This window comes from Coregonus clupeaformis, unplaced genomic scaffold (assembly GCF_020615455.1).
Source record: "Coregonus clupeaformis isolate EN_2021a unplaced genomic scaffold, ASM2061545v1 scaf2573, whole genome shotgun sequence".
Classification (NCBI taxonomy): Eukaryota; Metazoa; Chordata; class Actinopteri; order Salmoniformes; family Salmonidae; genus Coregonus; species Coregonus clupeaformis.
In genome coordinates, this window is record NW_025536027.1 from 30,454 (window position 1) to 46,746 (window position 16,293).

General features: G+C 41.8%; 2 non-coding genes across 2 annotated transcripts; both read left to right on the plus strand.

Moving 5' to 3' along the window:
- The first annotated feature begins 11,547 nt into the window (after positions 1 to 11,547).
- On the plus strand, positions 11,548 to 11,620 carry trnam-cau. Its single transcript has one exon. It is a non-coding gene; the product is annotated as a tRNA-Met (tRNA).
- Positions 11,621 to 15,974: 4,354 nt separating this feature from the next.
- Positions 15,975 to 16,047, plus strand: trnam-cau. Its single transcript has one exon. It is a non-coding gene; the product is annotated as a tRNA-Met (tRNA).
- The last annotated feature ends 246 nt before the right edge of the window (positions 16,048 to 16,293 follow it).

Consider the following 16,293-nt stretch of genomic DNA (forward strand, 5'->3'; position numbering starts at 1 on the left):
CATGAAGGACTTGGCTGAAGATGTCAACCATGTATAAATATTTATTTCTTTGGATATTCAGACAATACCTTCATTTTTGGGACAGCGGATACCACTTCAGTGACATTATCTGAAGATCTTTATAAAAAAAAATGTCTCTTGACTTTTGGCATGTATGTGCCTTGTTGGCGAAGTAGGTAGCGCGTCAGTCTCATAGTCTGAAGGTCGTGAGTTCAATCCTCACACGGGGCAGCAGATTTTTAAAATGAAGGTGCTGGCTCAAGATGAATACCAGGTAACAATGTTCATTTCTTTCGGATTTTGGATATTTTAAACAATAAGTGTCTATTTGGCACAGTGGATACCACTTCAGTTACATTATCTGAAGATTGTTATCAATATTTTTGTATCTTGACTATTGGTCATTTTGTGCCTTGTTGGCGCAGAAGGTAGCGCGTCAGTCTCATAATCTGAAGGTCGTGAGTTCGATCCTCACACGGGGCAGCAGAGTTCTTCAAATGAAGGAGTTGGCGCAGTAGGTAGCTCGTCAGTCTCATAATCTGAAGGGTGTGAGTTCGATCCTCACACGGTGCAGCAGATTTTTAAAATGAAGGTGCTGGCTGAAGATGAAAACCAGGTATCAATGTTAATTTCTCTGGGTTTTGGATATTCAGACAATACGGGTGTTTTTGGCACAGTGGATACCACTTCAGTAACATTATCTGAAGATTGTTATCAATATTTTTGTATCTTGACTATTGGTCATTTTGTGCCTCGTTGGCGCAGAAGGTAGTGTGTATCAGTCTCATAATCTGAAGGTCGTGTGTTCGATCCTCACACGGGGCAGCAGAGTTCTTCAAATGAAGGAGTTGGCTGAAGATGACAACCATGTATAAATATTTATTTATTTGGATATTCAGACAATACCTTCATTTTTGGGACAGCGGATACCACTTCAGTGACATTATCTGAAGATCTTTATAAAAAAAAAATTGTATTGACCTTTGGCATGTATGTGCCTCGTTGGAGCAGTAGGTAGCTCGTCAGTCTCATAATCTGAAAGGACGTGAGTTCGATCCTCACCCGGGCAGCAGATTTTGAAAATGAAGGTGCTGGCTGAAGATGAAAACCAGGTATCAATGTTCATTTCTCTGGGAGTTTGGATATTCAGACAATACGGGTATTTTTGGCACAGTGGATACCACTTCAGTGACATTATCTGAAGATTGTTATCAATATTTTTGTATCTTGACAATTGGTCATTTTGTGCCTTGTTGGCGCAGAAGGTAGCGCGTCAGTCTCATAATCTGAAGGTCGTGAGTTCGATCCTCACACGGGGCAGCAGATTTTTAAAAATGAAGGTGTTGGCTGAAGATGACAACCATGTATAAATATTTATTTCTTTGGATATTCAGACAATACCTTCATTTTGGGACAGCGGATACCACTTCAGTGACATTATCTGAGATCTTTATTTAAAAATATTCTCTTCACCTTTGGCATGTATGTGCCTCGTTGGCGCAGTAGGTAGCGCGTCAGTCTCATAATCTGAAGGTCATGAGTTCGAATCTCACATGGGGCAGCAGATTTTTAAAAATGAAGGTGTTGGCTGAAGATGAAAACCAGGTCTCAATTTTCATTTCTCTGCGACTTTGGATATTCAGACAATACGTGTCTTTGGGACAGTTGATTTACGTGCCTCGTTGGCGCAGTAGTTAGCGTGGCAGTCTCATAATCTGAAGGTCGTGAGTTGGATCCTCACACGGGGCAGTAGATTTTTTAAAATGAATGTGCTGGCTGAAGATGAAAACCAGGGATCAATGTTCATTTCTCTGGGACTTTGGATATTCAGACAATACGGGTCTATTTGGCACAGTGGATACCACTTCAGTGACATTATCTGAAGATTGTTATCAATATTTTTGTATCTTGACTTTAGGTCATTATGTGCCACGTTGGCGCAGTAGGTAGCGCGTCGGTCTCATAATCTGAAGGTCGTGAGTTCGATCCTCACACGGCAGCAGAGTTCTTATAATGAAGGTGTTGGCTGAAGATGAAAACCAGGTATAAATGATGATTTCTCTGCGACTTTGGATATTCAGACAATACATGTCTTTTTGGGACAGTTGATTTACGTGCCTCGTTGGCGCAGAAGGTAGCGTCAGTCTCATAATCTAAAGGTCGTGAGTTCGATCCGCATACGGGGCAGCAGAGTTCTTAAAATGAAGGTGTTGGCTGAAAATGACAACCATGTATAAATATTTATTTCTTTGGATATTCAGACAATACCTTCATTTTTGGGACAGCGGATACCACTTCAGTGACATTATCTGAAGATCTTTATAAAAAAAAATTGTATTGACCTTTGGCATGTATGTGCCTCGTTGGAGCAGTAGGTAGCTCGTCAGTCTCATAATCTGAAGGACGTGAGTTCGATCCTCACCCGGGCAGCAGATTTTTGAAAATGAAGGTGCTGGCTGAAGATGAAAACCAGGTATCAATGTTCATTTCTCTGGGAGTTTGGATATTCAGACAATACGGGTATTTTTGGCACAGTGGATACCACTTCAGTGACATTATCTGAAGATTGTTATCAATATTTTTGTATCTTGACAATTGGTCATTTTGTGCCTTGTTGGCGCAGAAGGTAGCGCGTCAGTCTCATAATCTGAAGGTCGTGAGTTCGATCCTCACACGGGGCAGCAGATTTTTAAAAATGAAGGTGTTGGCTGAAGATGACAACCATGTATAAATATTTCTTTCTTTGGATATTCAGACAATACCTTCATTTTTGGGACAGCGGATACCACTTCAGTGACATTATCTGAGATCTTTATTTAAAAATATTCTCTTCACCTTTGGCATGTATGTGCCTCGTTGGCGCAGTAGGTAGGCGTCAGTCTCATAATCTGAAGGTCATGAGTTCGAATCTCACATGGGGCAGCAGATTTTTAAAAATGAAGGTGTTGGCTGAAGATGAAAACCAGGTCTCAATTTTCATTTCTCTGCGACTTTGGATATTCAGACAATACGTGTCTTTTTGGGACAGTTGATTTACGTGCCTCGTTGGCGCAGTAGTTAGCGTGGCAGTCTCATAATCTGAAGGTCGTGAGTTGGATCCTCACACGGGGCAGTAGATTTTTTAAAATGAATGTGCTGGCTGAAGATGAAAACCAGGGATCAATGTTCATTTCTCTGGGACTTTGGATATTCAGACAATACGGGTCTATTTGGCACAGTGGATACCACTTCAGTGACATTATCTGAAGATTGTTATCAATATTTTTGTATCTTGACTTTAGGTCATTATGTGCCACGTTGGCGCAGTAGGTAGCGCGTCGGTCTCATAATCTGAAGGTCGTGAGTTCGATCCTCACACGGCAGCAGAGTTCTTAAAATGAAGGTGTTGGCTGAAGATGAAAACCAGGTATAAATGATGATTTCTCTGCGACTTTGGATATTCAGACAATACATGTCTTTTTGGGACAGTTGATTTACGTGCCTCGTGGCGCAGAAGGTAGCGCGTCAGTCTCATAATCTAAAGGTCGTGAGTTCGATCCGCACACGGGGCAGCAGAGTTCTTAAAATGAAGGTGTTGGCTGAAAATGACAACCATGTATAAATATTTATTTCTTTGGATATTCAGACAATACCTTCATTTTTGGGACAGCGGATACCACTTCAGTGACATTATCTGAAGGTCTTTATAAAAAAAAATGTATCTTGACCTTTGGCATGTATGTGCCTCGTTGGCGCAGTAGGTAGCACGTCAGTCTCATAATCTGAAGGTCGTGAGTTCGATCCTCACACGGGGCAGCAGAGTTCTTAAAATGAAGGTGTTGGCTGAAGATGAAAACCAGGGATCAATGTTCATTTCTCTGGGAGTTTGGAAATTCAGACAATACATGTCTTTTTGGGACAGTTGATACCACACCAGTGTCATAACCTGAAGGTTTTTGTCAATAGTTTGTCCTGTTGAATAGTGGTCGTTATGTGCCTCGTTGGAGCAGTAGGAAGTATGTCAGTCTCATAATCTGAAGGTCGTGAGTTCGATCCTCACACGTGGCAGCAGAGTTCTTAACATGAAGGACTTGGCTGAAGATGTCAACCATGTATAAATATTTATTTCTTTGGATATTCAGACAATACCTTCATTTTTGGGACAGCGGATACCACTTCAGTGACATTATCTGAAGATCTTTATAAAAAAAAATGTCTCTTGACTTTTGGCATGTATGTGCCTTGTTGGCGAAGTAGGTAGCGCGTCAGTCTCATAGTCTGAAGGTCGTGAGTTCAATCCTCACACGGGGCAGCAGAGTTCTTAAAATTAAGGAGTTGGCTGAAGATGACAACCATGTATAAATATTTATTTCTTTGGATATTCAGACAATACCTTCATTTTTGGGACAGCGGATCCCACTTCAGTGACATTATCTGAAGATCGTTATAAAAAAAAATGTCTCTTGACTTTTGGCATTTATGTGCCTCGTTGGCGCAGTAGGTAGCGTGTCAGTCTCATAATCTGAAGGTCGTGAGTTCAATCCTCACACGGGGCGGCAGATTTTTGAAAATGAAGGTGCTGGCTGAAGATGAAAACCAGGTATCAATGTTCATTTCTCTGGGACTTTGGATATTCAGACAATACAGGTTTTCTTGGCACAGTGGATACCACTTCAGTGACATTATCTGAAGATTGTTATCAATATTTTTGTAACTTGACTTTTGATCATTATGTGCCTCGTTGGTGAAGTAGGTAGTGCGTCAGTCTCATAATCTGAAGGTTGTGAGTTCGATCCTCACACGGGGCAGCAGATTTTTAAAATGAAGGTGCTGGCTCAAGATGAATACCAGGTAACAATGTTCATTTCTTTCGGATTTTGGATATTTTAAACAATAAGTGTCTATTTGGCACAGTGGATACCACTTCAGTTACATTATCTGAAGATTGTTATCAATATTTTTGTATCTTGACTATTGGTCATTTTGTGCCTTGTTGGCGCAGAAGGTAGCGCGTCAGTCTCATAATCTGAAGGTCGTGAGTTCGATCCTCACACGGGCAGCAGAGTTCTTCAAATGAAGGAGTTGGCGCAGTAGGTAGCTCGTCAGTCTCATAATCTGAAGGGTGTGAGTTCGATCCTCACACGGTGCAGCAGATTTTTAAAAATGAAGGTGCTGGCTGAAGATGAAAACCAGGTATCAATGTTAATTTCTCTGGGTTTTGGATATTCAGACAATACGGTGTTTTTGGCACAGTGGATACCACTTCAGTAACATTATCTGAAGATTGTTATCAATATTTTTGTATCTTGACTATTGGTCATTTTGTGCCTCGTTGGCGCAGAAGGTAGTGTGTATCAGTCTCATAATCTGAAGGTCGTGTGTTCGATCCTCACACGGGGCAGCAGAGTTCTTCAAATGAAGGAGTTGGCTGAAGATGACAACCATGTATAAATATTTATTTATTTGGATATTCAGACAATACCTTCATTTTTGGGACAGCGGATACCACTTCAGTGACATTATCTGAAGATCTTTATAAAAAAAAATTGTATTGACCTTTGGCATGTATGTGCCTCGTTGGAGCAGTAGGTAGCTCGTCAGTCTCATAATCTGAAGGACGTGAGTTCGATCCTCACCCGGGCAGCAGATTTTTGAAAATGAAGGTGCTGGCTGAAGATGAAAACCAGGTATCAATGTTCATTTCTCTGGGAGTTTGGATATTCAGACAATACGGGTATTTTTGGCACAGTGGATACCACTTCAGTGACATTATCTGAAGATTGTTATCAATATTTTTGTATCTTGACAATTGGTCATTTTGTGCCTTGTTGGCGCAGAAGGTAGCGCGTCAGTCTCATAATCTGAAGGTCGTGAGTTCGATCCTCACACGGGGCAGCAGATTTTTAAAAATGAAGGTGTTGGCTGAAGATGACAACCATGTATAAATATTTCTTTCTTTGGATATTCAGACAATACCTTCATTTTTGGGACAGCGGATACCACTTCAGTGACATTATCTGAGATCTTTATTTAAAAATATTCTCTTCACCTTTGGCATGTATGTGCCTCGTTGGCGCAGTAGGTAGCGCGTCAGTCTCATAATCTGAAGGTCATGAGTTCGAATCTCACATGGGGCAGCAGATTTTTAAAAATGAAGGTGTTGGCTGAAGATGAAAACCAGGTCTCAATTTTCATTTCTCTGCGACTTTGGATATTCAGACAATACGTGTCTTTTTGGGACAGTTGATTTACGTGCCTGCGTTGGCGCAGTAGTTAGCGTGGCAGTCTCATAATCTGAAGGTCGTGAGTTGGATCCTCACACGGGGCAGTAGATTTTTTAAAATGAATGTGCTGGCTGAAGATGAAAACCAGGGATCAATGTTCATTTCTCTGGGACTTTGGATATTCAGACAATACGGGTCTATTTGGCACAGTGGATACCACTTCAGTGACATTATCTGAAGATTGTTATCAATATTTTTGTATCTTGACTTTAGGTCATTATGTGCCACGTTGGCGCAGTAGGTAGCGCGTCGGTCTCATAATCTGAAGGTCGTGAGTTCGATCCTCACACGGCAGCAGAGTTCTTAAAATGAAGGTGTTGGCTGAAGATGAAAACCAGGTATAAATGATGATTTCTCTGCGACTTTGGATATTCAGACAATACATGTCTTTTTGGGACAGTTGATTTACGTGCCTCGTTGGCGCAGAAGGTAGCGCGTCAGTCTCATAATCTAAAGGTCGTGAGTTCGATCCGCTACACGGGGCAGCAGAGTTCTTAAAATGAAGGTGTTGCCTGAAAATGACAACCATGTATAAATATTTATTTCTTTGGATATTCAGACAATACCTTCATTTTTGGGACAGCGGATACCACTTCAGTGACATTATCTGAAGGTCTTTATAAAAAAAAATGTATCTTGACCTTTGGCATGTATGTGCCTCGTTGGCGCAGTAGGTAGTGCGTCAGTCTCATAATCTGAAGGTCGTGAGTTCGATCCTCACACGGGGCAGTAGAGTTTTAAAAATGAAGGTGCTGGCTGAAGATGAAAACCAGGTATCAATGTTAATTTCTCTTGGACTTTGGATATTCAGACAATACGGGTCTTTTTGGCACAGTGGATACCACTTCAGTGACATTATCTGAAGATTGTTATCAATATTTTTGTATCTTGACTTTTGGTCATTAAGTGCATAGTTGGCACAGTAGGTAGAGCGTCAGTCTCATAATCTGAAGGTCGTGAGTTCGATTCTCACACGGGGCAGCAGAGTTCTTAAAATGAAGGAGTTGGCTGAAGATGACAACCATGTATAAATATGTATTTCTTTGGATATTCAGACAATACGGGTCTTTTTGGCACAGTGGATACCACTTCAGTGACATTATCTGAAGATCGTTATCAATATTTTTTTATCTTGACTTTTGGTTATTATGTGCTTTGTTGGCGCAGTAGGGAGCGTGTCAGTCTCATAATCTGAAGGTTGTGAGTTCGATCCTCAAACGTGGCAGCAGAGTTCTTAAAATTAAGGAGTTGGCTGAATATGACAACCATGTATAATTACTTATTTATTTGGATATTCAGACAATACCTTCATTTTTGGGACAGTGGATACCACTTCAGTGACATTATCTGAAGATCGTTATAAAAAAAATGTCTCTTGACTTTTGGCATTTATGCGCCTCGTTGGCGCAGTAGGTTGTGCGTCAGTCTCATAATCTGAAGGTCGTGAGTTCGATCCTCACACGGGGCAGCAGATTTTTAAAAATGAAGGTGCTGGCTGAAGATGAAAACCAGGTATCAATGTTCATTTCTCTGGGACTTTGGATATTCAGACAATACGTGTTTTTTTGGGACAGTTGATACCGCATCAATAAAGGAGTTGGCTGAATATGACAACCATTTATAAATATTTATTTCTTTGGATATTCAGACAATATCCTGGATGGATATAGATCTCATTCCGTCAGTAGAGGATGCCTGGTTGTTCCTTAAAAGTAATTTCCTCTCAATCTTAAATAAACATGCCCCATTCAAAAAATACAGAACTAAGAACCGATATAGCCACTGGTTCTCCTCAGACTTGACTGCCCTTGACCAGCACAAAAACATCCTGTGGCGTACAGCATTAGCATCAAATAGCCCCAGCGATATGCAACTTTTCAGGGAAGTTAGGAACCAATATACACAAGCAGTCAGGAAAGCAAAGGCTAACTTTTTCAAACAGAAATTTGCATCCTGTAGCACTAACTCCAAAAAGTTTTGGGACACTGTAAAGTCCATGGAGAATAAGAGCACTTCCTCCCAGCTGCCCACTGCACTGAGGCTAGGAAACACTATCACCACCGATAAATCTACAATAATCGAGAATTTCAACAAGCATTTTGCTACAGCTGGCCATGCTTTCCATCTGGCTACCACTAACCCGGCCACCAACTCTGCACCCTCTGCTGCAACTTGCCCATGCCCCCCCGCTTCTCCTTCACACAAATTCAGACAGCTGATGTTTTGAAAGCGCTGCAAAATCTGGACCCCTACAAATCAGCTGGGCTAGACAATCTGGACCCTTTCTTTCTAAAACTAGCCGCTGAAATTGTCGCTACCCCTATTACTAGTCTGTTCAACCTCTCTTTCATAACGTCTGAGATCCCCAGAGATTGGAAAGCTGCCGCGGTCATCCCCCTCTTCAAAGGGGGTGACACTCCTAGATCCAAACTGCTACAGACCTATATCCATCCTGCCCTGCCTTTCGAAAGTTTTCGAAAGCCAAGTTAACAAACAGATCATCGACCATTTCGAATACCACCGTACCTTCTCCGCTATGCAATCCGGTTTCCGAGCTGGTCACGGGTGCACCTCAGCCACGCTCAAGGTCCTAAACGATATTATAACCGCGATTGATAATAGACAGTACTGTGCAGTCGTCTTCATCGACCTGGCCAAGGCTTTCGACTCTGTCAACCACCGCATTCTTATTGGCAGACTAAATAGCCTTGGTTTCTCAAATGACTGCCTCGCCTGGTTCACCAACTACTTCTCAGATAGAGTTCAGTGTGTCAAATCGGAGGGCCTGTTGTCTGGACCTATGGCAGTCTCTATGGGGGTGCCACAGGGTTCAATTCTTGGGCCGACACTTTTCTCCGTGTATATCAATGATGTCGCTCTTGCTGCTGGTGACTCTCAGATCCACCTCTACGCAGACGACACCATTTTGTATACATCTGGCCCTTCATTGGACACTGTGTTAACAAACCTCCAAACGAGCTTCAATGCCATACAACAATCCTTCAGTAGCCTCCAACTGCTCTTAAACACTAGTAAAACTAAATGCATGCTTTTCAATCGAACGCTGCTGGCACCCGCCCACCCGACTAGAATCACCACTCTCGACGGGTCTGACCTAGAGTATGTGGACAACTACAAATACCTAGGTGTTTGGTTAGACTGTAAACTCAACTTCCAGACTCACATAAAGAATCTCCAATCCAAAGTTAAATCTAGAATCGGCTTCCTATTTCGCAATAAAGCCTCCTTCACTCATGCTGCCAAACATGCCCTCGTAAAACTGACTATCCTACCGATCCTTGACTTCGGCGATGTAATTTACAAAATAGCCTCCAACACTCTACTCAGCAAATTGGATGTAGTCTATCACAGTGCCATCCGTTTTGTCTCCAAAGCCCCATACACTACCCACCACTGTGACCTGTACGCTCTTGTTGGCTGGTCCTCACTACATGTTCGTCGTCAAACCCACTGGCTCCAGGCCATCTATAAATCACTGCTAGGCAAATCCCCGCCTTATCTTAGCTCATTGGTCACCATAGCAGCACCCACCCGTAGTCTGCGCTCCAGCAGGTATATCTCACTGGTCATTCCCAAAGCCAACACCTCCTTTGGCCGCCATTCCTTCCAGTTCTCTGCTGCCAATGACTGGAACGAATTGCAAAAATCTCTGAAGCTGGAGACTCTTATCTCCCTCAATAACTTTAAGCATCAGTTGTCAGAGCACCTTACCGATCACTGCACCTGTACACAGCCCATCCGAAATTAGCCCACCCAACTACCTCATCCCTATATTGTTATTTATTTTGCTCTTTTGCACCCCAGTATCTCTATTTGCACATAATCTCTTGCACATCTAGCATTCCAGTGTTAATACTATTGTAATTATTCTGCACTATAGCCTATTTATTGCCTTACCTCCATAACTTGCTACATTTGCACACACTGTATATATATTTTCTGTTGTATTTCTGACTTTATGTTGTTTTTTTTTGTTTTTTTACCCCATATGTAACTCTGTGTTGTTTTTATTGCACTACTTTGCTTTATCTTGGCCAGGTCGCAGTTGTAAATGAGAACCTGTTCTCAACTGGCTTACCTGGTTAAATAAAGGTGAAATAAAAAAATAAAAATAAAAAATACCTTCATTTTTGGGACAGCGGATACCACTTCAGTGACATTATCTGAAGATCGTTATAAAAAAAAATGTCTCGACTTTTGGCATTTATTTGCCTCGTTGGCGCAGTAGGTAGTGCGTCAGTCTCATAATCTGAAGGTCGTGAGTTCGATCCTCACACGGGGCAGTATTGATTTTAAAATGAAGGTTTTGGCTGAAGATGAAAACCAGGTATCAATATTCATTTCTCTGGGACTTTGGATGTTCAGACAATACAGGTCTTTTTGGCACAGTGGATACCACTTCAGTGACATTATCTGAAGATTGTTATCAATATTTGTTTATCTTGACTTTTTGTTGTTATGTGCCTCGTTGGCGCAGTAGGTAGCGCGACAGTCTCATAATCTGAAGGTCGTGAGTTCGATCCTCACACGGGGCAGCAGAGTTTTAAAAATGAAGGTGTTGGCTGAAGATGAAAACCAGGTATCAATGTTCATTTCTCTTTGACTTTGGATATTCAGACAATACGGGTCTATTTGGCACAGTGGATACCACTTCAGTGACATTATCTGAAGATCGTTATAAAAAAAAATGTCTCTTGACTTTTGGCATTTATTTGCCTCGTTGGCGCAGTAGGTAGTGCGTCAGTCTCATAATCTGAAGGTCGTGAGTTCGATCCTCACACGGGGCAGTATTGATTTTAAAATGAAGGTTTTGGCTGAAGATGAAAACCAGGTATCAATGTTCATTTCTCTGGGACTTTGGATATTCAGACAATACGTGTCTTTTTGGGACAGTTGATATCGCATCAATAAAGGAGTTGGCTGAATATGACAACCATTTATAAATATTTATTTCTTTGGATATTCAGACAATACCTTCATTTTTGGGACAGCGGATACCACTTCAGTGACATTATCTGAAGATTGTTATCAATATTTGTTTATCTTGACTCTGAAGGTCGTGAGTTCGATCCTCACATGGGGCAGCAGATTTTTAAAAATGAAGGTGCTGGCTGAAGATGAAAACCAGGTATCAATGTTCATTTCTCTGGGACTTTGGATATTCAGACAATACGTGTCTTTTTGGCACAGTGGATACCACTTCAGTGACATTATCTGGAGATTGTTATCAATATTTTTTTATCTTGACTTTTGGTCATTAAGTGCCTCGTTGGCGCAGTAGGTAGCGCGTCAGTCTCATAATCTGAAGGTCGTGAGTTCGATCCTCACACGGGGCAGCAGAGTTCTTAAAATGAAGGTGTTGGCTGAAGATGACAACCATGTATAAATATTTATTTCTTTGGATATTCAGACAATACCTTCATTTTTGGGACAGCGGATACAACTTCAGTGACATTATCTGAAGATCTTTATAAAAAAAAATGTCTCTTGACTTTTGGCATTTATGTGCCTCGTTGGCGCAGTAGGTAGCGCGTCAGTCTCATAATCTGAAGGTCGTGAGTTCGATCCTCACACTGGGCATCAGATTTTAAAAAATGAAGGTGCTGGCTGAAGATGAAAACCAGTTATCAATGTTCATTTCTCTGGGACTTTGGATATTCAGACAATACGGGTCTTTTTGGCACAGTGGATACCACTTCAGTGACATTATCTGAAGATTGTTATCAATATTTTTGTATCTTGACTTTTGGTCATTAAGTGCATAGTTGGCACAGTAGGTAGAGCGTCAGTCTCATAATCTGAAGGTCGTGAGTTCGATTCTCACACGGGGCAGCAGAGTTCTTAAAATGAAGGAGTTGGCTGAAGATGACAACCATGTATAAATATTTATTTCTTTGGATATTCAGACAATACGGGTCTTTTTGGCACAGTGGATACCACTTCAGTGACATTATCTGAAGATCGTTATCAATATTTTTTTATCTTGACTTTTGGTTATTATGTGCTTTGTTGGCGCAGTAGGGAGCGTGTCAGTCTCATAATCTGAAGGTTGTGAGTTCGATCCTCAAACGTGGCAGCAGAGTTCTTAAAATTAAGGAGTTGGCTGAATATGACAACCATGTATAATTACTTATTTATTTGGATATTCAGACAATACCTTCATTTTTGGGACAGTGGATACCACTTCAGTGACATTATCTGAAGATCGTTATAAAAAAAAATGTCTCTTGACTTTTGGCATTTATGCGCCTCGTTGGCGCAGTAGGTTGTGCGTCAGTCTCATAATCTGAAGGTCGTGAGTTCGATCCTCACACGGGGCAGCAGATTTTAAAAAATGAAGGTGCTGGCTGAAGATGAAAACCAGGTATCAATGTTCATTTCTCTGGGACTTTGGATATTCAGACAATACGTGTTTTTTTGGGACAGTTGATACCGCATCAATAAAGGAGTTGGCTGAATATGACAACCATTTATAAATATTTATTTCTTTGGATATTCAGACAATATCCTGGATGGATATAGATCTCATTCCGTCAGTAGAGGATGCCTGGTTGTTCCTTAAAAGTAATTTCCTCTCAATCTTAAATAAACATGCCCCATTCAAAAAATACAGAACTAAGAACCGATATAGCCACTGGTTCTCCTCAGACTCTGACTGCCCTTGACCAGCACAAAAAACATCCTGTGGCGTACAGCATTAGCATCAAATAGCCCCAGCGATATGCAACTTTTCAGGGAAGTTAGGAACCAATATACACAAGCAGTCAGGAAAGCAAAGGCTAACTTTTTCAAACAGAAATTTGCATCCTGTAGCACTAACTCCAAAAAGTTTTGGGACACTGTAAAGTCCATGGAGAATAAGAGCACTTCCTCCCAGCTGCCCACTGCACTGAGGCTAGGAAACACTATCACCACCGATAAATCTACAATAATCGAGAATTTCAACAAGCATTTTGCTACAGCTGGCCATGCTTTCCATCTGGCTACCACTAACCCGGCCACCAACTCTGCACCCTCTGCTGCAACTTGCCCATGCAACTTGCCCCGCTTCTCCTTCACACAAATTCAGACAGCTGATGTTTTGAAAGCGCTGCAAAATCTGGACCCCTACAAATCAGCTGGGCTAGACAATCTGGACCCTTTCTTTCTAAAACTAGCCGCTGAAATTGTCGCTACCCCTATTACTAGTCTGTTCAACCTCTCTTTCATAACGTCTGAGATCCCCAGAGATTGGAAAGCTGCCGCGGTCATCCCCCTCTTCAAAGGGGGTGACACTCTAGATCCAAACTGCTACAGACCTATATCCATCCTGCCCTGCCTTTCGAAAGTTTTCAAAAGCCAAGTTAACAAACAGATCATCGACCATTTCGAATACCACCGTACCTTCTCCGCTATGCAATCCGGTTTCCGAGCTGGTCACGGGTGCACCTCAGCCACGCTCAAGGTCCTAAACGATATTATAACCGCGATTGATAATAGACAGTACTGTGCAGCCGTCTTCATCGACCTGGCCAAGGCTTTGACTCTGTCAACCACCGCATTCTTATTGGCAGACTAAATAGCCTTGGTTTCTCAAATGACTGCCTCGCCTGGTTCACCAACTACTTCTCAGATAGAGTTCAGTGTGTCAAATCGGAGGGCCTGTTGTCTGGACCTATGGCAGTCTCTATGGGGGTGCCACAGGGTTCAATTCTTGGGCCGACACTTTTCTCCGTGTATATCAATGATGTCGCTCTTGCTGCTGGTGACTCTCAGATCCACCTCTACGCAGACTGACACCATTTTGTATACATCTGGCCCTTCATTGGACACTGTGTTAACAAACCTCCAAACGAGCTTCAATGCCATACAACAATCCTTCAGTAGCCTCCAACTGCTCTTAAACACTAGTAAAACTAAATGCATGCTTTTCAATCGAACGCTGCTGGCACCCGCCCACCCGACTAGAATCATCACTCTCGACGGGTCTGACCTAGAGTATGTGGACAACTACAAATACCTAGGTGTTTGGTTAGACTGTAAACTCAACTTCCAGACTCACATAAAGAATCTCCAATCCAAAGTTAAATCTAGAATCGGCTTCCTATTTCGCAATAAAGCCTCCTTCACTCATGCTGCCAAACATGCCCCTCGTAAAACTGACTATCCTACCGATCCTTGACTTCGCGATGTAATTTACAAAATAGCCTCCAACACTCTACTCAGCAAATTGGATGTAGTCTATCACAGTGCCATCCGTTTTGTCTCCAAAGCCCCATACACTACCCACCACTGTGACCTGTACGCTCTTGTTGGCTGGTCCTCACTACATGTTCGTCGTCAAACCCACTGGCTCCAGGCCATCTATAAATCACTGCTAGGCAAATCCCGCCTTATCTTAGCTCATTGGTCACCATAGCAGCACCCACCCGTAGTCTGCGCTCCAGCAGGTATATCTCACTGGTCATTCCCAAAGCCAACACCTCCTTTGGCCGCCATTCCTTCCAGTTCTCTGCTGCCAATGACTGGAACGAATTGCAAAAATCTCTGAAGCTGGAGACTCTTATCTCCCTCAATAACTTTAAGCATCAGTTGTCAGAGCACCTTACCGATCACTGCACCTGTACACAGCCCTTCCGAAATTAGCCCACCCAACTACCTCATCCCTATATTGTTATTTATTTTGCTCTTTTGCACCCCAGTATCTCTATTTGCACATAATCTCTTGCACATCTAGCATTCCAGTGTTAATACTATTGTAATTATTCTGCACTATAGCCTATTTATTGCCTTACCTCCATAACTTGCTACATTTGCACACACTGTATATATATTTTCTGTTGTATTTCTGACTTTATGTTGTTTTTTTTTGTTTTTTTTACCCCATATGTAACTCTGTGTTGTTTTTATTGCACTACTTTGCTTTATCTTGGCCAGGTCGCAGTTGTAAATGAGAACCTGTTCTCAACTGGCTTACCTGGTTAAATAAAGGTGAAATAAAAAAATAAAAATAAAAAATACCTTCATTTTTGGGACAGCGGATACCACTTCAGTGACATTATCTGAAGATCGTTATAAAAAAAAATGTCTCGACTTTTGGCATTTATTTGCCTCGTTGGCGCAGTAGGTAGTGCGTCAGTCTCATAATCTGAAGGTCGTGAGTTCGATCCTCACACGGGGCAGTATTGATTTTAAAATGAAGGTTTTGGCTGAAGATGAAAACCATGTATCAATATTCATTTCTCTGGGACGTTGGATGTTCAGACAATACAGGTCTTTTTGGCACAGTGGATACCACTTCAGTGACATTATCTGAAGATTGTTATCAATATTTGTTTATCTTGACTTTTTGTTGTTATGTGCCTCGTTGGCGCAGTAGGTAGTGCGTCAGTCTCATAATCTGAAGGTCGTGAGTTCGATCCTCACACGGGGCAGCAGATTTTTAAAAATGAAGGTGCTGGCTGAAGATGAAAACCAGGTATCAATATTCATTTCTCTGGGACTTTGGATATTCAGACAATACGTGTTTTTTTGGGACAGTTGATACCGCGTCAATAAAGGAGTTGGCTGAATATGACAACCATGTATAAATATTTATTTATTTGGATATTCAGACAATACATGTCTTTATGGCACAGTGGATACCACTATCAGTGACATTATCTGAAGATCTTTATTTTAAAAATGTCTCTTGACTTTAGGCAAGTATGTGCCTCGTTGGCGCAGTAGGTAGCGCGTCAGTCTCATAATCTGAAGGTCGTGAGTTCGATCCTCACACGGGGCAGCAGAGTTTTAAAAATGAAGGTGTTGGCTGAAGATGAAAACCAGGTATCAATGTTCATTTCTCTGGGACTTTGGATATTCAGACAATACGGGTCTATTTGGCACAGTGGATACCACTTCAGTGACATTATCTGAAGATCGTTATAAAAAAAAATGTCTCTTGACTTTTGGCATTTATTTGCCTCGTTGGCGCAGTAGGTAGTGCGTCAGTCTCATAATCTGAAGGTCGTGAGTTCGATCCTCACAC